Consider the following 22,346-nt stretch of genomic DNA (forward strand, 5'->3'; position numbering starts at 1 on the left):
AATGTTCATACCCATATATTAATGCTAATCTCACTTGTGGTTAGAGAAGCTTGTCTTTTTAGATGGTGGTGACCATTGGGATGATTTGAAAGGCACATAGTGCTAAGAAGAAGTGACAGAGGAGTGTCTAGCACCAAAACATCTCTTTCATACCTTCCAAGGCTCAGGGACCATTGCAGAAGAAGTGGTAGAAAGAATGTAAAAGCCAAAGGAAGGGTAGGGCAACTTATGATGCAATCTTTCAGACACAAATTGGCTTTGATATCTATGACCTTGCAGTGCCTGGTACTACCTACAGAAGACCCTCATAATATGAGGAAAAGATGATGACATCAAAATAAAAGAGAGACTGATTGAGAGGGGGAGGGGATATGATGGAGAGTGAATTTGTAAAGGGGAAAGTAGGGGAGGGAATTATCATGGTTTAGTGTCTATAATGGAAGTTGTCAATAAAAGAAAATTTTTTCTAGGGCTGGAGAGATGGCTTAGCAGTTAAGGCACTTGCCTGCAAAGCCAAAGGACCCATGTAAGCCAGATGCACAAAGTGACACAAACGTCTAGAGTTCATTTACAGTGGCTAAAAGATCCTGGTGCACCCATTTTCTCTCTCTCTCTGTGTCAAATAAATAAAAAAAAAATTAAATGTTTAAGTTTAAAGTTTTTTTTTTAAGTAGCTCTGTAAGCTGGTATCTTCCTCTCTTTCTCTCAGATTTGGGTTTCTGAGACAGGATAGCCTCAAACTCACTCTGTACTTGAGGATGGCCTTGAAGGAGGATGGCAAGATCTTCCGGAGGTCCTGGCATCCCCAACTGTCCTCTCACTCTCTGCCTCCAATTAATCCCAGCATTTGGGAGGCAGATGTAGGTGGATCACTGTGAGTTTGAGGCCACCCTGAAACTATATAGTGAATTCCAGGTCAGCCTGGGCTAGAGAGTTAAGACCCTACCTTGAAAAAAACTTTTTTAACATAAATTGCAACTGAAAATGCAATACAAAACCCAATTCCAAGACTACCATTTGTAGTCCCAGTGGTCTAGAGGCCACAGGGGCACGTGACTCTGTTTTTCTTTTTCTTCTGTCTATTCTCATACACTTGCTGAAAGAAATTCTAGCAAACTACCAAGTGTGATGGTACCCACCAACAATCCCATTGTTGGAGTCTGAGGCAGGATAATAGCAAGTTCCAGACCCCCCTGGGCTGCATAATAAGACCCTGTCTCAAAAATAAATTAATTAGCCAGGAGTGGTGGCACACGTCTTTAATCCCAGCACTCAGGAGGCAGAGAGGTAGGAGGATCATCATGAATTTGAGGCTATCCCGAGACTACATAGTGAATTCCAGGTCAGCCTGAGCTAGACTTAAACCCTACCTCAAAAAAACAAAATGAATAAATAAATAATAATTAATTAATTAATTAGACCAGATGTGGTGGCACACATCTTTAATCACTCAGGAGGCAGAGGCAGGAGGATCACCATGAGTTCAAGGCTATTCTGAGACTACATAGTAAATGCCAGGTCAGCCTGAACTCGAGGGAAACCCTACCTCGAAAAAACAAAAAATTAAACTAATTAACTCATTTAATAGAAGCCAAATGTGTTGGCACCCATCTGTATCCCAGCACTGAGGAGATGGAGGCAGGAGAATCAGGATTTTAAGGTCATTTGCAGATACTACTAGTGAATTCGAGGCCAGCTGGGCAATGTGAGGCCTGGTCTCAGAAACAAACAATAAATAAAAGGATGGGGAAAAAAAAAAAAAAAAGAGTCCCTGTTCTCCCCAGCTTGGAAGCGGTACTGTGCAGAGGTCCACCTTGTTGCTTTCATGGACAGAGGCCGCTGGTAAAAGGTGACCCGTGGGTGGTGGGAGTGAGAAATTAGAATCCAAAGAGACGCAGTGGTTTCCATGGGAAGTGGTAGGCTCTGGGCAATCACATGCCATGGGGTGTGGCTAGAGCTGCAAAAATAAGGGAATCTGCAACCCTTGAGGAACCCAGGGGAGGGACCAAGGAAGCCTAGAACCAGGGGAGGACCAGGGTGAGGCCTGAGACCCGCTGTAGGCTGAGGTCTTTTCTTATGGGGCTCAAATTCACCACTTCCTTCTTCTAGGTCCTGGATGAGACCAAGTGTAAGATGTTTAATACACTTACGGTCATCACCCCCACACACACTTGGAACTGTCACCCCAATGGCTCACAGCCCCTGGGGGGGGGGATCCACTTCCTGTCCCTGGAAGTCACTTGTTCTGAACGGTTCCTGGCCTTTTGTGTCTGGTTCTCTCACTGAGCACGATGTCTTCAAGGTCTCTCTCCATGCTGTGGCGTGTGTCAGAGTCTCTCTGCTGTTCCTGGCTGTGTGATACTCCACAGTGTGGACGGACCACTCTGTGTGTGCACGCGCATTCACGTGGGCATGCTTCACGATCTGAATGACACAGACCCCGTTACCCCTTTTGTAATTGTTACGAGCTAAATAAGGGTGGATGTCTGGTACTGACCTGTTCAGAGAAGAGATGTCTGCAGGCATGGGCCAATTATAGTCTTGGGTGAATGGCAAGGCTCTCTCTCTCTCTCTCTTTCTCTCCCTCTTTTCCTTCCTCTCTGTTTTTGCCTCCTGTCTTCATCTAAAAGCTCTTGCAATCGGTGGCAAAAATAGCCCCTGGCTGACAGGAGCTATGGCTCAGTGGACAGAGCGCTTGCCCAGCATACAGAGGCCCCGGGTTCCATTTCCAGCACCTCAGAAACCAGGTGTGATGGACACCCCTGGCCATCTCACACTTGGGAGATGGAAGCAGAAAGTTCACAATGATTTATTGTTTTGTTTTGTTTTTGTTTCTGCAAGGTAGGGTCTCACTCAAGTCAAGGCTGACCTGGAATTCACTATGTCCTCCCAAGCTGGCCTGGAACTCAAAGCAACCCTCCTACCTTGGTCTCCCAGAGTGCTGGGATTAAAAGCATGTGCCACCAAGATCCACTGATTTACTGTCATTTTAAGTCACCAAATTTGAGGGTGACTTTGTTACCCAATATGAGTCAAAAATATACACTTGCCAACACATACCAAGCACCCATCTCCACCTCTACCCAGAACACTTGTTTTCTGGGGGAAAAAAAAAAAAAGAACAAAACATCTTCAGCACATTGGACTGTGTATCTTGCAAAATGACCTACCTCGAATGTTTATTTCCATCTGCTTGTGGGCGTCAGACCAGCGATGATCTGTGAGAAGCGCCCACGCCTTGAGCCCACAATGGGAGGTTATTATAAATAAACTAACGACAGAACATATTAATTTGCTAATCTCCCAGGACGACTTTTATTTCTAGGTATACGAACTTCAAGACATGGAAAATTGCCTACACTGCCACCCACAGAAATTTCTGGAATTTTCTTCCAAGAGGTTAACAGTGAATTTCAGGAAATAAACTTGAGGCTGGAGAGGTGGCTTAGCGGTTAAGGTTAAGCAAAGCCAATCAAACCTAGGTTGCGGGCTGGAGAGATGGCTTAGCGGTTAAGCGCTTGCCTGTGAAGCCTAAGGACCCTGGTTCGAGGCTCGGTTCCCCAGGTCCCACGTTAGCCAGATGCACAAGGGGGCGCACGCGTCTGGAGTACATTTGCAGAGTCTGGAAGCCCTGGTGCGCCCATTCTCTCTCTCTCCCTCTATCTGTCTTTCTCTCTGTGTCTGTCGTTCTCAAATAAATAAATTAAAAATTAAAAAAAAAAAACCTAGGTTGGATTCCCCAGGTACCTAAACTGCTAAGCTATCTCTCCACCCCTGCTTCAGCCTTCTGAGTGCTCTGACTAAAGGTGTGTGCCACCATGCCTGGCTGAATTTTATTTTAATATTTTATTTATTTATTTGAGTGAGTGAGAGAGAGAGAATGGGCATGCCAGGGCTTCTAGCCACTGCAAAAAACTCCATACACATGTGCCACCCTGCATCTGATTTATGTGTGTACTGGAGAATTGAACCTGGGTCATCTGGTTCCATAGGCAAACGCCTAAAACCGCTGAGCCATCTCTCCAGCACGACTCTCACTTTTGGATTAGAGAAGCTTCTTTATTCAGATGGCAGTGACCTTGGGATGATTTAGAAGGCACCGTGGTGCTGAGAAGAAATGGCAGAGGAGTGCTCAACACTGAAACATCTCTATTACACCTTCCAAGGCTCAGGGTCCATTGTGGAAGAGGTGGCAGAAAGAATGTAAGAGCCAAAGGAAGGATAGGACTCCTTACAATGCAACTGTTCAGACACAAAATGGCCTGGACATCCATGACCTCTGTGGTGTTTTGATTCAGATGGCTCCCCATAAACTCAGGTGTTCGGAATGCTAGGTTCTGAGGGTGATGGAGATTAGGGAATTGGCGCCTCCTGGAGGCAGTTTGGGGGGTGGGTTTATGGGTGTTATATAACCAGCTTCCTCTTGCCAGTTTTTGGCACACTCTCCTGGTGCTGTTTTTGTTCGGGAGGTGATGTCCACTCTCTAGGCTCATGCTGTCATTTTCCCCTGCCATCATGCAGCTTCCCCTCAAGTCTGTAAAGCCAAAATAAAGCTTTTTTTTTCCCCCACCACAAGCTGTTCTTGGTTGTGTGTTTTCTGCCAGCATTGAGAATCTGACTGCAACAACCTCGCAGTTCCTGGTATTACCTTCACAAGAGCCTTATAATAGGATGAAAAGATGATGATATCAAAATAAAAGACAGACTAATGTCTGTATGTATGGAAGCTATCAATACAAAAACAAAAGAAAAACTAATGGAGAGAGGGATGGGATATGATGAGCATGGATTTCTGAAGGGGAAGATGGGGGAAAGGAGGGAATTATGTTGATTTATTGTGTATAATTATGGAAGTTATCAATAAAAGAAAGTTTTTTTTTTAATTTTATTTATTTATTTATTTATTTGAGAGTGACAGACACAGAGAGAAAGACCGATAGAGAGAGAGAGAGAATGGGCGCGCCAGGGCCTCCAGCCTCTGCAAACGAACTCCAGACGCGTGCGCCCCCTTGTGCATCTGGCTAACGTGGGTCCTGGGAAATCGAGCCTCGAACCGGGGTCCTTAGGCTTCACAGGCAAGCGCTTAACCGCTAAGCCATCTCTCCAGCCCAAAAGAAAGTTTTTTAAAAACAAGGTTTTAGTTGGGTGTGGTGGCACAGGACTTTAATCTCAGCACTTGGGAGGAAGAGGTAGGAGGATCGCCGTGAGTTTGAGGCCACCCTGAGACTACATAGTGAGTTGCAGGTCAGCCTGGACTAGAGTGAGACCCTACCTTGAAACAAACAAACAAACAAACAAACAAACAAACAGGATTTTGCCAGATGTGGTGGTGCACACCTTTAATTCTAGCACTCAGGAGGCAGAGGTAGGAGCATTGTGAGTTTGAGGCCACTCTGAGACCACATAGTGCATTCCAGGTCAGCCTGGGCTAGAGTGAGACCCTACCTTGAAAAACCAGGGGGAAAAAAATAAAAGTTAACAGGGTTTTGAGAGATGGCTTAGTGGTTAAAGGACCTTGTTGCAAAGACTGAAAGCTCAGGTTGGATTAGCTAGTACCCATGTAAAGTCAGATGCACAAAGTGGCACATGTGGCTGGAGTTTGCACCATCAATAGGCCCTGGCACACTCATGTTCCTGTCTCTCTCTCTCCATTCTCAAATTAATTTTTGGGCCTCCCAATTGCTGGAATTAAAGGTGTGTTCCACCACATCCAGTTTAATTTTTTCTATTTTTTTTTTGTTCATTTTTTATTTATTTATTTGAGAGCGACAGACACAGAGAGAAGGACAGATAGAGGGAGAGACAGAGAATGGGTGCGCCAGGGCTTCCATCCTCTGCAAACGAACTCCAGACGCGTGTGCCCCCTTGGGCATCTGGCTAACGTGGGACCTGGGGAACCGAGCCTCGAACCAGGGTCCTTAGGCTTCACAGGCAAGCGCTTAACCACTAAGCCATCTCTCCAGCCCCCAGTTTAAATTTTTTAAAATATTTTATTTATTTATTTAAGAGAGAGAGAGAGAATGGCCTCTAGCCACTGCAAACGAACTCCAGACGCACATGCCCCTTCTCCATCAGCCTTGGCTACTGAGAAACAGAACCTGTGTCTTTTGGTTTTGCAGGCAAGTGCCTTAACAGCTAAGCCATCTCTACAACCTGTGTGTGTGCATGTGTGTGTGTGTGTATACATATATTTGTATATGTATATATATTTTTATTATATATATTTTTTTTTCTTTCTTTTTCGAGGTGAGGTTTCACACTAACCCAGGCTGACTTGGAATTCACTATGTAGTTTCATTGTGGCCTTGAACTCACAGTGATCCTCCTACCTCTGCCTCCTGAGTGCTGGAATTAAAGGTGTGCGCAACCATGCCCAGCTCTATATTTTGTTTTTTTCAAGATAGGGTCTTGTTCTAGTCCAAGCTGACCTGGAGTTCACTATGGAGTCTCAGGCTGGCCTTGAACTCACAGCGATCCTCATACCTTTGTCTCCTGAGTGCTGGGATTAAAGGCGTGCGCCACCTCACTCAGCTAAAAAAAATTATTTTGGAGGCAAGCTCAACGGACTGCCTTTTATTTTATTTTATTTATTTTTTTTTTTATTTTGGTTTTTCGGGGTAGTGTCTTACTCCAGCCAAGGCTGACCTGGAATTCACTATGGAGTCTCAGGGTGGCCTTGAACTCACGGCAATCCTCCTACCTCTGCCTACCGAGTGCTGGGATTAAAGGCATGCGCCACCATGCCCGGCAACGGACTGCCTTTTAAAAAAATATTTTATTTATTTATTTACTTGAGAGAGAGAGAAAAAAAGAGAAAGGGCACACCAGAGCCTCCAGCCACTAGACAAACTCCAGACGCACGTGCCCCCTTGTGCATCTGGCTTACGTGGGCCCTAGGGAATCAAACTGGGGTCCTTAGCCTTCGCAGGCAAACACTTTAGCCATTAAGCCATTTCCCCAGCTCTGTCTTTTTTTTTTTCTTTTTAATACATTAGAGAGAGAGAGAATTGATGTGTCAGAGCATCCAGCTGCTGCACTCAAACTCCAGACACGTGTGCCCCTTTGTGCACATGTGTGACCTTGTGTGTTTCCATCGCTGTGCATCTAGCTTACGTGGGACCTAGAGAGTTGAACATGGGTCTTCAGCTTCTTAGGCAAGCTCCTTAACCACTAAGCCATCTCTCCAGCCATTTTCCTATTTTCTTCCTTCCTTCCTTTCTTTTTTGAAGAAAAAAAAAATATATATATATTGTTGTTGTTGTTGTTTCTTTTGTTTTTGTTTTTTCGAGGTAAGGTCTCATTCTAGCTCAGGCTGACCTGGAATTCACTATGTAGTCTCAGGGTGGCCTCGAACTCATGGCAATCCTCCTACCTCTGCCTCCTGAGTGCTGGGATTAAAGGCATGTGGCACCATGCCCGGTTTGTATTGGTTTTTCAAGGTAGGGTCTCACTGTAGCCCAGGCTGACCTGGACTTCACTATGTATTCTCAGGGTGACCTTTAACTCAGAGTGATCCTCCTACCTCTGCCTTCCCAAGTGCTGGGATGAAAGGTGTGTGCCACTACGCTTAGCTCTTTTCTTTTTATTTATCTTATTTTATTTTGTTTTTTTGAGGTAGGGTCCTGCTCTATCCCAGGCTGACCTGGAATTCACTATGTAATTTCAGAATGGCCTTGAATCATGGCAATCCTCCTATCTCTGCCTCCCAAGTGCTGGGATTAAAGGCTTGTGCTACCATACCCGGCTATCTTTCTCTATCTGTTAAAAATTATTTTATTTTATTTTTTTAAACTTTTTTTTGTTTATTTTTACTTATTTGAGAGCGACAGAGAGAGAGAGATTGAAAGAGGCAGATACATAGAGAGAATGGGCGCGCCAGGGCCTCCAGCCACTGCAAACCAAACTCCAGATGCGTGCGCCCCCTTGTGCATCTGGCTAACATGGGTCCTGGAGAATCAAGCCTTGAACCAAGGTCCTCAGGCTTCACAGGCAAGCGCTTAATTGCTAAGCCATCTCTCTAGCCCAAATTATTTTATTTTTTAAAAAACATTTTATTTTTATTTATTTATTTGACAGAGAAAGAGGGAGAGAATGGGCACACCAGGGCTTCCAGCCACTGCAAACAAACTCCAGACACATGTACCCCCTTGTGCATCTGGCTAATGTGGGTTCTGGGGAGTTGAACCTGGGTCTTTTGGCTTTGCAGGCAAATGCCTAACTGCTAAGACATCCCTCCAGCCCTAAAATATTTTATTTTTATTTATTTATTTATTCAACAGAGAAAGAGGGGGAGAGAAAGAAAGAGAGTGAGAGAATGAGCACACCAGGGCCTCCAGCCACTGCAAACAAACTCCAGACGTGTGCTCCCCTTTTTGCATCTCGCTAACTCGGGTCCTGGGGAATTGAACCTGGGTCCTTTGGCTTTGCAGGCAAATGCCTTAACCACTTAGCCATCCCTCCAGCTCTCTTTCTCTATTTTTTAAATGTTTATTTATTTACTTACACGTGTGTGTGTGTGTGTAGGTGTGTGCATGCACATCAAGGTCTCTTGTTCTTGCAAAGAACATGAGATGCTCCCACCAACTTTTTGCCTATGGCTTTCCTCAGTGGCTGGAGAGTTGAATCCGGGGCCAACAGGCTTTGTAAGCAGGCACATTTAACCGCTGAGCCATCTTCACAGTCCATACAGAAACATTAAAAAGAAGAAAGGGCTGGAGAGATGGCTCAGCAATTAAAGGCACTTGCCTGCAAAGCTTGATGGCTGGCAATTTAATTCCCTAGTGCCATGTAAACGTGAAATCACAAAGTCGTGCATCCATCCGCAATTTGTTTCCAGCAGCAAGAGGCCATGGTATCCTCATGTTTTCTTTTCTCCCCCACCCACAAATAAATAAAATATTTTTAAAATAAATAAACCAGGCATGGTAGTGTGCATGCCTTTAATCTGAGCGCTTGGGAGGTGAGGTAGGAGGATCATAGTGAGTTCAAGGCCACCTTAACTACTTAGTGAATTCCAGGTCAGCCTGGACTACAGCTACCTTAAGAAATGTTGCTCAGCCCCTCCTTAGAACACACAGTAAGGGCTGGGATGTGGTCAGTAGTAGAATAACAGCCTAGAATCCACAGTGAGGGCTGGAGGCGTGGTCAGAGGTAGAGTGACAGCCTGGAACCCACAGTGAGGGCTGGGGGCATGGTCAGAGGCAGAGTGACAGCCTGGAACCCACAGTGAGGCTGGGGGGCGTGGTCAGAGGTAGAGTGACAGCCTAGAACCCACAGTGAGGGCTGGGGGCGTGGTCAGAGGTAGAGTGACAGCCTGGAACCCACAGTGAGGCTGGGGGGCGTGGTCAGAGGTAGAGTGACAGCCTAGAACCCACAGTGAGGGCTGGGGGCGTGGTCAGAGGTAGAGTGACAGCCTAGAACCCACAGTGAGGACTGGGGGCGTGGTCAGAGGTAGAGTGACAGCCTAGAACCCACAGTGAGGACTGGGGGCGTGGTCAGAGGTAGAGTGACAGCCTGGAACCCACAGTGAGGGCTGGGGGCGTGGTCAGAGGTAGAGTGATAGCCTAGAACCCACAGTGAGGGCTGGGGGCGTGGTCAGAGGCAGAGTGACAGCCTGGAACCCACAGTGAGGGCTGGGGGCATGGTTAGTGGTAGTGACAGCCTAGAACCCACACTATGGGGCTGTGGGTTTGGTCATAGGTAGATCCTTTGCCTGGAATCCACTGGTTGTGGTTAGAGATGTGGTCAATGGTAGAGTGACAGCCTAGAACCCACAGTGAGGGCTGGGGGCGGGGTCAGTTGTGTGAGTTGAGGGAGAGAAATGAACTGACTCACTTCTGCTTGGGAAGGAACCGTGGTCACTGGTTTTGAGGTGTTATTGCTGTGTTTCACAACTACAGGAATGGTGGCAGTGGAGGCAGGTAGTCACACTGAGTGCTGAATTCTGTCTGTCCAGCAGACTCCTTGGGTCAATTCCATGTTCTTTTCTGCTTCCAGGAATGTCCTCATGGTTTTATAGGCTCACAGTTTTCCTGACCCAGCATCATTGTCTGAAGAAGAACATCAGTCAATTTTGGCTGCTCAGAATAAACTCGAATCGAATTCTCTGGCTCTGCAGAAATTCTCTTTCCCCCCCTCTCTCTCTCTCCCACTCTCTCTCTCTCTCTCTCTCTCTCTCTCTCTCTCTGTGTGTGTGTGTGTGTGTGTGTGTGTACAAAGGGTTACTCAGGGACATGTTTTTTCTAAAAAAATAATTTTTTTTTTCCAAGGTAGAGTCTTGCTGTAGCCCAGGCTGACCTGGAATTCACTATGTAGTCTCAGGGTGACCTCGAACTCACAGCGATCCTCCTACCTCTGCCTCCCAAGTGCTGGGATTAAAGGTATGCACCGGCTGGAAAGATGGCTTAGCAGTTAAAAGCTTGCCTGTGAAGCTTACGGACCCCAGTTAGAGGCTCGATTCCCCAGGACCCACGTTAGCCAGATGCACAAGGGGGCACACGTATCTGGAGTTCATTTGCAGTGGCTGGAAGCCCTGGCGTGCCCGTTCTCTCTCTCTCTCTCTCTTTCTTTTCCCCTCTTTCTCTCTCTGTCTGTCACTCTCAAATAAATAAAATAAATAAATAAAAATTAAAGGCATGCACCACCACATCCAGCTCTAAAATATTTTCTATTTATTTATTTGAGAATGAGGCAGAGAGAGAGCATATGACAGTATCAGGAACTCCTGCCACTGCAAACAAACTTCCAGATGCATGAGTCACTTTGTGCATCTGGCTTCACCTGGACACTGGGGAACTGAACCCCAGGCCATTAGGCTTTGCAAGCATTGCTTTTAATGGCTAACAGGGACATTTTGGCTCAAACCTGTTTGCCCTGGTGTAACCATTTCATGTTTCTCCCAAAGAGTTTCCTGGCCCTGGGAAAGATTGTGTTGTACCAGCACCTTGGAAGCTCTCTCTCCCCTCTTTCTCTGTCAAATACATAAATAATAAAATATTTTTAAAAAAACACAACAAGAAAAACAAATGTTCTGGGTCCTTCAGACACACAAGACTCCACGGGAGCTCAGCAAGCTTCTATCAGGAGTGACAGCTCCTGGAAGAGTGGACTTCCTTTAGGAGCTGCCACAAACTGTGCAGTGGACTCCAATGACACCGCTGACCCGAGCTGCCCATGCTGGGCCTTTCACTGACGTGTCTCTGTGGGGTGTGCTCAATCCTGTATGGAGCCCCAGTAGACTCACTGGTTTACGAAGCTGATCTCGGATGGAACCCTTTATTATTACCTTTGGTTCAGGGGTCACTACAAAGTGTCCCGGGAGGACATCACCTCTACTTAGGGTCCCCGGGGTCCTGCTGAGGATCCTTGGAAGAGCTGGGTGTCCACTGAGGGGCCATCATGGTACTCGCTGTGGAGAGTTGGGGGTGTCCCAGGAGAGGGGATTCTCCTAGCTTGTGTGGAGAAGGGAACAGGGCACCCCTGGGAAGAATCTGGGGGTGAAGAGACAAAGCATTTTTCCCAGGGGTCACCACTTGCTGGATTTTGCCCTCCCACACTTTGGGGACATGTGTGGCTGTCCTGATGGGAAGCTTCTGACCTGGCATAGACACCACTCAGCACCCTGCAGCCCTGGAGCTGGGACACTGCTCAGCACCCTGCAGCCCTGGATTGGAAACCACAGACAGCAACCTGACCCTGTTTCACAGCGTCCAAGGGGGACACCCTGACCCAACACAGATGACCCAGCCCTATGTCTGGTGTCCAGGAGGGACACTCTGACTCAACACGGAGAAGGACTGAGGCCGTGTCCACAGTGTCCAGGGGCGGAAAGGACAGCCTCACTTGGCACTGGTGCCTGTGGGGACCTGTCTGCATGGAATGGTCTGGCTGGGGGACGTGGGTCTTAAGTGCATGCATGTCGGGCATGACGTGTTGGGTTCATGAATCTTGTGGCTGAGGGTGACAGCAGATGGGTGAGAAGCCTCAGTTTCCCCCTCTGTAAAGTGGAGTTAACAGTTGCACCCACTTCGGGGCCCGTGGGAGGACTCAAATTACTGTCATGATTTTGAAAAATTACCCATTTATTTATTTGCTTATTTAAGAGAAAGAGAAAGACAGAGGTGGGGGACAGATAGAGAGAAAGGGCGAACCAGGGCCTCCAGCTACTGCAAATGAACTCCAGATGCATGTGCCACCTGTGCATCTGGCTTACATGGGTAATGGGTACTGGGGAATCAAACCTAAATCCTTCAGCTTTGCGGGCAAGTGCCTTAACTGCTAAGGAACCTCTCCAGCCCCAGTCATGATTCTTTTTTTTTTTCAACCTGGAATTCACTGTGTGGTCTCAGGCTGGCCTTGGATTCATGGTGATCCTCCTACCTCTGCCTCCCAAGTGCTGGGATTAAAGGCGTGCACCACCATGCCCCACTGGTGCATTTTAATTTTGAGGCAGGGTCTCACTCTAGACCAGGCTGACCTGGAACTCGCAGTGATCCTTCCTGCCTCGGCCTCCTGAGTGCTGCTACTAAAGGCATACACCACCACAGCCAATTGTTTGTTTAGTTTTAATTTGACAGAGAAAGAGGGAGAGAAAGAGACGGAGAGAAAGAGAGAGAGAATGGGTACGTCAGGGCCTCCAGCCATTGCAAATGAACTCCAGATGCTTGTGCCCCCTTGTGCATCTGGCTAACGAGAGTCCTAGGGAATTGAACTTGGGTCCTTTGGCTTTACAGGCAAACACCTTAACCGATAAGCCATCCCTCCAGCCTTTTTTTTTTTTTTTGAGAAAGGGTCTCATGTAGCCCCGAACTGTCTAAGTACCCAAGGATGACCTCGAACTCCTGATCCTCCTGCCTCCATCTCCCAGGGCCAGAATGACAAGTATGCACTACCACACCTGATTTATGCAGTGCTGGGATTTGAACCCAGTACTTCATACTTACTAGGTTATCGCACTACCCTCTGAGACCCAGACCCATTCCAGGCTGGCCTAGAACTCACGACAATCCTTCTTCCTTAATCTCCCCAGCGTAGAAATGACAATCCTACCCCATCACCCGGAGGTAGAATCTAGACAAGAAGGTTCAATTCCCACCTGTCTGTGAGCAGGCTGCCATGTGCAGTTCTGGCCACGTGGGGGCGACAGAGCACCGCCGCTCTGGTCCAAGTGATTGACAGGTCGGGGACAGGCGGCTTCTCTCCATCCTCACAGAATTCTCTGCGCAATGGTGAAACCCCGCCGCCGCCATTACCTTTGACCCCCCGGTGCCCGCAGAGCCTTTGCGAGTCGAAAGGTATCCCATGCCACATTTGAGACACATTAGCTCTGGAAATATGATGTCGGGCTGGAGAGATGTTCAGTGGGGCAAGTGCTTGCCACTCTGGCATGAGGACCTGAAGGTTCGGATCCCCAGCGCCCAAGTGAAAGCTGAGTGTGGCTGTGTGTGTGTGTGTGTGTGTGTGTCTGCAATCCTAGCTCTGGGTGATGGAGGCAGGAGGATCCCGGGGACTTGCAGGCTGCTAGTCAAATTGAGTCTGAAAGACCCTGTATCAAAGAATAAGTCGGAGAAGGCCTGGTAGTTGTGCCGCACGCCTTTAATCCCAGCACTCGGGAGGCAGAGGTAGGAGGATCGCAGTGAGTTCGAGGCCACCCTGAGTCTACATAGTGAATTCCAGGTCAGCCTGGACTAGAGTGAGACCCTACCTCGAAAAAAAAAAGTTTAAAATTTAAAAATTTAAATTAAATTTTTTTTTAATTGGCAGAGCCGAGAATGGGAGCCGAGAGGAGCATCTGAACCGAACACGGATCTCCTCTGCGCTCTCTCTTCACCTCGTCCTCACCACCTGCCTTCTGCCGTTGGCGGCCGCCCAGAACGCCATCCACCGTGTCCACCTGAGCAAGTTCCAGCTTGAGCAAAGGCATCCAGCAGATATACGTGGCCCTGCCTCAGGGCCAGAAGGTCCAAGCCATGTATATGTGGACAGATGGTACTAGAGCAGGGCCGCGCTGCCAGACCGGCACCCTGGACTCTGAGTGTGGAGAACAGTTGCCGGAAAGGAATTCTGATGGCTCTAGCACTTTCCATTCTGAAGGTTCCAACAGTGACACGTACCTCCTCCCGGTTGCCATGTTTGGTGTGACCCTGTCCGCAAGGATCCCAACGAGCTGGTGTTCTGTGAAGTTTTCATGTATAATCGGAAGCCTGCAGAGACCAATTCAAGGCACATCTGTAAGCGGATCATGGACATGGTCAGCAGCCAGCACCCCTGGTTTGGAATGGAGACGGATGGTCACCCCTTTGGTTGGCCTCCCAGAGGCTTCCCTGGGCCCCAGGGCCTGTGTTATCGTGGCGTGGGAGCAGTCTATGGCAGAGACATCATGGAGGCTCACGACCTGGCCTGCTTGTATGCTGGAGTCAAGATCACAGGAACAAATGCCGAGGTCATGCCTGTCCAGTGGGAATTCCAAACTGGACCCTGTGAAGGAATCCGCCTGGGAGATTATCTGTGGGTGGCCCGCTTAATCTTGCATAGTGTAGGTAAGCTTTGGCGTGATGGCAACCTTTGATCCTGAGCCCATTCCTGGGAACTGGAACGGCGCAGGCTGCCATACTGACTTTAGCGCCAAGGCCATGTGGGAGGACAATGGTCTAAAGTACCTCGAGGAGGCCATTGAGAAACTCAGCAAGTGGCACCAGTACCACATCGGTGCCCACAATCCCAAGGGAGGCCTGGACAATGCCTGGCGCCTGACTGGCTTCCTTGAGACCTCCAACATCAACCACTTTCCTGCTGGTGTTGCCAACTGCAGCGCTAGCATCCGCATTCCTCAGACTGTTAGCCAGGAGAAGAGGGCTTATTTCAAAGACCGACGCCCTTCTGCCAACTGCGACCCCTTTGCAGTGACAGAAGCCATCATCCATACATGTCTTCTCAACGCGAGTGGCCAAAAGCCCTTCCAGTACAAAAACTAAGGGAACGATGCTTCCAGCGGCTGAGCCCTTCCCAGCTCTTCATCCCACTGCAACTCTCCCTCTCCCTGTTGTATTTTTTTAAATTTTTATTTATTTATTTGAGAGCAACAGACAGAGAGAGAAAGGGAGGGGGGAGAGAATGGGTGTGCCAGGGCATCCAGCCACTGCAAACGAACTGCCGAAGCGTGCATCCCCTTGTGCATCTGGCTAACGTGGGTCCTGGGGGATCTAGCCTCAAACCAGGGTCCTTAGGCTTCACAGGCAAGCGCTTAACCGCTAAATCATCTCTCCAGCCCTCCCAGTTTTCTTAATTGTCCCCATTACTCAGAGGTGGGATAACAAGGTCTTTTTTTTTTAATTTTTTTTATTTATTTATTTGAGAGCGACAGACACAGAGAGAAAGATAGATAGAGGGAGAGAGAGAGAATGGGCACGCCAGGGCTTCCAGCCTCTGCAAACGAACTCCAGATGCGTGCGCCCCCTTGTGCATCTGGCTAACGTGGGACCTGGGGAACCGAGCCTCGAACCGGGGTCCTTAGGCTTCACAGGCAAGCGCTTAACCGCTAAGCCATCTCTCCAGCCCAAGGTCTTTTTATTCCTCGTGCCCAGTGTACCTTGCTTTCCTTGGTCAGGATAGAGGGGTCAAGTTCTTAATCCCCATGTACCCAACCCCCATTCTCTTCCTTTCTAATGTGCTAGTGGGTGGGCGCAGGGAAAGGTGACGCTTCTCTCTGGAGATGTGCTTGTCTGGTAGATGTCACTTCTGCACAAAGCAGTGTTTAAAGGAGGGGAGACCTTGCTCTAAAGGAGAGCTGAAAGGGCAGGCCCGGCTACTTACGATGGCATGTCTCCTTGGTGGGAAACGCTTAGATTCTTTTTTTTTTTTTTAAATATTTTTTGTTTATTTTTATTTATTTGAGAGTGACAGGCAGAGAGAAAGAGGCAGAGAGAGAGAGAGGAGACTATGGGCGCGCCAGGGCTTCCAGCCACTGTAAACGAACTCCAGACACGTACGCCCCCTTGTGCATCTGGCTAATGTGGGTCCTGGGGAACCGAGCCTCGAACCGGGGTCCTTAGGCTTCATAGGCAAGCGCTTAACTGCTAAGCCATCTCTCCAGCCCAAGATTCTTAAGATTAAACCAACTCTCACTAGTGGAAGTTAGGAGAAGAGCAAGAAGTGGGAGTTAGTTTGCCTCTTGTTTCTCTTGCTTGGGGCCACATACACCCTTTACCAACACAGCTCAGAGCGGCAACAGGTGACTGTCCTACCTTAAGAGAAGAAAAGTTGGGGCTGGAGGGATGGCTTAGCAGTTAAGGCCTTTGCCTTTGCAAAGGACCCAGGTTTGATTCCCTAGGACCCACGCTAGCCAGATGCACAAGGGGGCCCAGGCGTCTGGAGTTTGTTTGCAGTGGCTGGAGGCCCTGGCGCGCCCATTCTCTCTCTCTCTCCCTCTTTCTCTGTCTAAATAAATAAATAAATAAATATTTTTTAAAAAGAGAGAAGAAAAGTTCTTTACTGCTTGGTCCTCCATTGATAACACAAAGCAAAGTAGTATTTTTATATTTAAATGTAAAACCAAAAAATTTATGTAAGGGTTGTGGATATGTGTGTTTTTCTAAAGAAGAAAACAAACATCCTGGTCACTGGGTGCCAAATGTGAGGTGAATTATTTGTTTCAAGGGTCCCCTTTATAAGTAAAGGAAGTAGCAGTGGGGAACATAGTACTAGAAAAATTGGTTATTTGGGACTGTTCCTCATTTTACCAGGATTGCCCTGCCCATTTTTACAGGCAATAAGTACACATTACTTGCAGTCTCTGAGCCCCATGCCTAACTCTAGAAGACACACACGCACTTGTCCACACGTGGGTTTAGAAGTACAAGTTGGCTGGTCAACTTGAACATTGTTACTAACAAGGGGGTCTGGGGTTTATTTTTTGGTGGGATTAGCATGTCACTAAAGCAGGCTTTTTGATATATTAAAAATTTTAAAGCAAAACAAGTTTTAGATTTTAATCAAATTTGTGGGGTTTCTAAGTCTAGTTTTACAGAATTGCCTGTTTTCTTCAACTGTCTTTCCACTTGCTTCTTGGAGGAGCTGGGGACAGACCTGGAGTTAAAACACTTGTAATTTTGTATCCTAATGTCTTCTTCTCCCAGCAAAATGTTCTTGTTTGTTAAAATTCCTAGAGAGTAGTCTTTCCTATCATAACAAACACATCCCACCCCATCAAAAAAATTTTTTTAAATTGGGGGCTGGAGAGATGGTTCAGTGGTTAAAGTGCTTACATGAAAAGCCTAATGATCTGGGTTCAATTCCCCAGCACCCAGGTAAAGCCAGATGCACAAGGTGGTGCATGCTTTTGGAGGTTAATGATCTGGGTTCAATTCCCCAGCACCCAGGTAAAGCCAGATGCACAAGGTGGTGCATGCTTTTGGAGGTTATTTGCAGTGGTTGGAGGCCCCTGGAGTGCCCATTCTTTCTTTCCTCCTTTTTTTTTTTTGTCCAGGTAGGGTCTCATTCTAGCACAGGCTGACCTGGAATTCACTATGTAGTCTCAGGGTGGCCTTGAACTCACAGCAGTCCTCCTACCTTTGCCTCCCAAGTGCTGAGATTAAAGGTGTGCACCACCACACCCAGCTTACAATTTTTAAAAATATATTTTATTTTTATTTATTTGAGAGAGAGAGAGAATGGGTGTACCAGGTTCTCCAGTCACTGCAAACAAACTCCAGATGTATGTCCACCAGGTGGCACAAACGTGTGGCATTCAATTAGTGGCTGAGGCCCTGGCTTGCCAATTCTGTCTCTCTTTCTCTCTCTAAAATAATAATAATAATAAAAGCTATTAAAATAAAAGATGAGCAGGGTGTAGTGGCACATACCTTTAATCTCAGCACTCGGGAAGCAGAGGCAGGAGGATTGTCGTGAGTTCAAGGCCAATTTGAGGCTACAGTGAATTCCAGGTCAGCCTGAGCTAGAGTGAGACCCTACCTCAAAAAAACAAAACTAGCCGGGTGTGGTGGCACATGCCTTTAATCCCAGAACTTGGGAGGCAGAGGCAGGAAGATTTCTGTGAGTTGGAGGCCATCCTGAGACTACATAGTGAGTTCTAGGTCAGCCTGAGTTGGGCTACAGTGAGACTCTTTTTTGTGGGGGAGGGCAGGGGAGGAGTTTCAAGGTAGGGTCTCGCTCTAGCCGAGGCTGAATTGGAATTCATTGTAGTTTCATGGTGGCCTTGAACTCATGACAATCCTCCTATCTCTGCCTTCCGAGTGCTGGGATTAAAAGTGTGTGCCACCACGCCTGGCTGAGACTCAGTTTTGATAAAAACAAAACAAACAAGCCGGGCATGGTGGCTCATGCCTTTAATCCCAGCACTCGGGAGGCAGAGGTAGGAGGATTGCCATGAGTTCAAGGCCTCCCTGAGATGACAGAGTTAATTCCAGGTCAGCCTGGACCAGAGTGAGACCCTACCTCGAAAAAACAAAAAAACAAACAAACAAAAAAAAAAAATGGAGGGCTGGAGAGATGGCTTAGTGGTTAAGCGCTTGCCTGTGAAGCCTAAGGACCCCGGTTCAAGGTTCAAGGAGATGTTACTTATAGGCACATGGGACCCCCAAAATAGCCACTCTGATGGAGATTCCTGTGTCAAAATTTACTCCTTGGGGGCTGGAGAGATGGCTCAGCAGTTAAGGTGTTTGCCTGCGAAGCCTAAAGAACCCTGGATCAACTCCCCAGGAACCACATAAGCCAGATGCACAAGATGGCACATGCATGTGGAGTTCGTTTTCAGTGGCTAGAGACCCTGGTGCACCCATTCTCTCTTTCTCCCTCTCCCTCCCCACCTTCTCTCTCTCTCTCTCAAATAAATAAATAAAAGGAAAATATATTTTTAAAAAAGTACTCCTTGGATGCTCCTCCCACAGCCTCGAGGTGAGAGCTCCCTTACAGAGCACCATGGAGAAGTCTCATTCCACCATGAATGACAACTTCCCTGTGGCCACTTCCAGACGCCCCTTGTCCCTGTCCAGGAGTATAGGACCACAGAGCAGCACATCAGCAGGGTTCAATATAACAGGGTTCCCCTGCAGATGCTCCTCCCTCAGTCTTGGGGTGAGGGCTTACTTACAGGGCATGGAGACTCCAGAGACACCACCTCAACAGCGCTCATTGCTCCCAGATCTTCTCCTCTGTATGTATTCTGTCCCCCCAACCCCAGGTCATGTGATCTTGTGTGCTATTGTATTCAGCTGGCGCAGGGGGCAACTACTGCTCAAGTGGGGGCCTGGTGACCCTCCCCACACCTTCTCTGGTGAGGTGACCCAGCTGCTATTGATAAAGCTGCCAAGAGTTGTTTATACCTTTCTATGAGGTGGGGGGACATATAACACCTGGTCTCTCTGCCTCTGGTGCCATTGGACCCTAGATGATCCAGAATGGTCCCCAGCTCAGGGTCTTCAGCTACATCCCATCTGGAGTCCCCTTGTCTCTTGGAGGTGACACGCCCTCAGGTCCCTGTGCTGAAGATGGAGACCTCTTCATGAGTGTCCTCTGTTGCCTAACACAGCCAAAGTTTCCTCCTCTGTGAACTTCTGTTGCCCTAATGCCATGTTGTCCCCCATTTCTGTATTCCTCAGGTTTCCACAATGGTAACAAAATGCCTGAGATCATCAGCTTATAAGGAGAAAACCTTATTTTGTCTCAAGGTTTCTGAGGTTTCCGCGATGGTCAGCGGGCCTCATTGCTTGAGGTCTCCAGAGACACAGCACATCCTGGTGAGGGTGTGGTGGAGCAAAACCCTCACCTGTTGACAGGGACACAGAGTCCTGCAATCCCAAATCATGATGTGCCCTCAATAATGTCAAAACCTCTCCCCAGACCTTACCGCTAATTCTTCTACCTCACAATATGTCAGCCTGAAGCTGGGCAAGTGATACACGCCAGTAATCCCAGCTCTTGAGATGCTGAGCCCGAGGATTGTGTGTTCAAGGTCACCCTGGGCAATTTAGTGAGAACCTGTATAAAAAATAAATAAATAGGGCTGAAGAGATGGCTTAGTGGTTAAGGTGTTTGCATGCAAAGCCAGAGGATCCTGGTTCCAGTATTCAGGACCAACATAAGCTAGATGCACAAGGTAGCACATGCTTCTGGAGTTCCTTTGCAGAGGCTGGAGGTCCCGGCACGCCCATTCTCAACCACCTCTCTCTCTCAAATACATAAATAATAAAATATATTCTTTTTAAAAAAGCAAGTAAAGGCCGGGCATGGTGGCGCACGCCTTTAATCCCAGCACTCAGGAGGCAGAGGTAGGAGGATTGCCGTGAGTTCAAGGCCACCCTGAGACTCCATAGTGAATTCCAGGTCAGCCTGGGCTAGAGTGAGACCCTACCTCTAAAAACCAAAAAAAAAAAGCAAATAAATAAATCAGTCTGGACAGATGGCTTAGCGGTTAAGGCATGCATTGCCTGTGAAGACTAAAGACCCAAGTTTGATTCCTCAGTGCCCACATAAGCCACATGCATAAGGTGGTCCATGTGTCTGGAATTCATTTGCAGTGGCAGGAGGCCCTGATGCACCCATTCCCTATCTCAAATAAATAAGTAAAAATAAAGGGCTGGAGGGATGGCTTACCGATTAAGGCATTTGCCTGCAAAGCCAAAGGACCCAGGTTCAACTCCCCAGGACCCACATTAGCCAGATGCACAAATGGCACACGTGTCTGTGAGTTCATCTGTAGTGGCTGGAGGCCCTGTCACATTCATTCTCTCTCTCTCCCTCTTAATCTGTCAAATAAATAAATAAAAATAAAATAAAATATTAAGGTGGACATGCTGGCACACACCTTTAACCCAGCTCTTGGAAGGCAGATCACTGTGAGTTCCAGGCTACCTTGAAACTACATAGTGAATTCCAGGTCAGCCTGGGCTACAGTGAGAACCTAACTAAAAAAAAAAAAAAAAAAAGAAAGAAAGAAAGAAAGAAAGAGAGAGAGAAAGAAAGAACAAAAGAAAGAAAGGAAAAAAGATCTGGGAGCATGATCAGCAATAGAAGAACAGATTAATGGGGGTGAAAAGGCCTAAGTGAGGTCAGGGGAAGAGATTGAGTAAAGGAAAGGCTGAGGGAGGGCTAATCAAAATCTAAGAGGATATAAATAAATCATATGGAAACCTACTTTTTTGAACAATGGAACACTCAGGAGCTGTAGATTGTTGCTAGAAAATTTTTAGTGCCAGGGATGGGATACCTTCCAGTGAGTTGTTGGCCAGGGAGGTCCCTGATGCCCCTTAAACGTTACAGGCCATTGCCGAGGCCCTTGGTATCCCACCAGGAATAGGTGGTAAGACCCTATTGCTGAAGACTCCACATACTTGGGCTGCAAGGACACTGAGAAACTCTGCTGGAGCTGAGATGAAATCCTCCTCCATGTAGACCAGCTGACAGAAAGCTGGAAGAAGCCATTCTACATGCAGTTCAATGGGAGAAAGAGATACCACCAGTGAAGATACTCAACAGTGGGCACTGCAAGCCTTATAACTGGCCAGCCAGACCAAATGAGCCAATGGATACAATAGTGGCAAATCTATTGTGGTGGAAACCAACTGCCCTCTAATTGGACTGGAGGCCTGCTCCATGGGAGGGAATACATCCCTGATACTGAAAACTTAAAACGGGTAGTCATGAGCCCAAGGGATGTAACATCTGCTGATGTCTGGATAAATGTATATACTATGCTTGTCAAATGGCCCAGTAAACACTTCTCTTAGTATTCATACCCTTATATTAATGCTACTCTCACTTTGGGTAGAGAATCTTCTCTTTTCAGATGGCAGTGACCTTGGGACAACTCAGAAGGTATCATAGTGCTGGAAAGAAGTGACTGGAGTACTGAGTAACATCTCATTCACACCTTCCAAGGCTCAGGGTCTAATGCAGAAGAGGTGGAGAAAAGAATGTAAGAGCCAAAGGAAGGGTAGGACTCCTTACAACGTGCTCCCTCCAGACATAAAATGGCCTGGATATCCATGACCTCACAGTGCCTGACATTACCTACACAAGACCATCATAAGAGGAGGAAAAGATCATGATGTCAAAATAAAAGAGAGACTGATTGAGATGGGGAGGGGATATGATGGAGAATGGAATTTCAAAGGGGAAAGTGGGGGGAGGGAGAGTATTACCATGGTATATTTTTTTATAATCATGGAAGATGTTAATAAAAATTGAGAAAAAAAGAAAAACAATAATTGCAAGTACAAAAATGAAAGAAAGAAAGGAAAAAAGATCTTGTAGCATGATCAGCATTAGAAGAACAAATTAATGGGGGTGAAAAGGCCCAAGTGAGGTCAGGGGAAGAGATTGAATAAAGGAAA

This window comes from Jaculus jaculus, chromosome 15 (assembly GCF_020740685.1).
Source record: "Jaculus jaculus isolate mJacJac1 chromosome 15, mJacJac1.mat.Y.cur, whole genome shotgun sequence".
NCBI lineage: Eukaryota > Metazoa > Chordata > Mammalia > Rodentia > Dipodidae > Jaculus > Jaculus jaculus.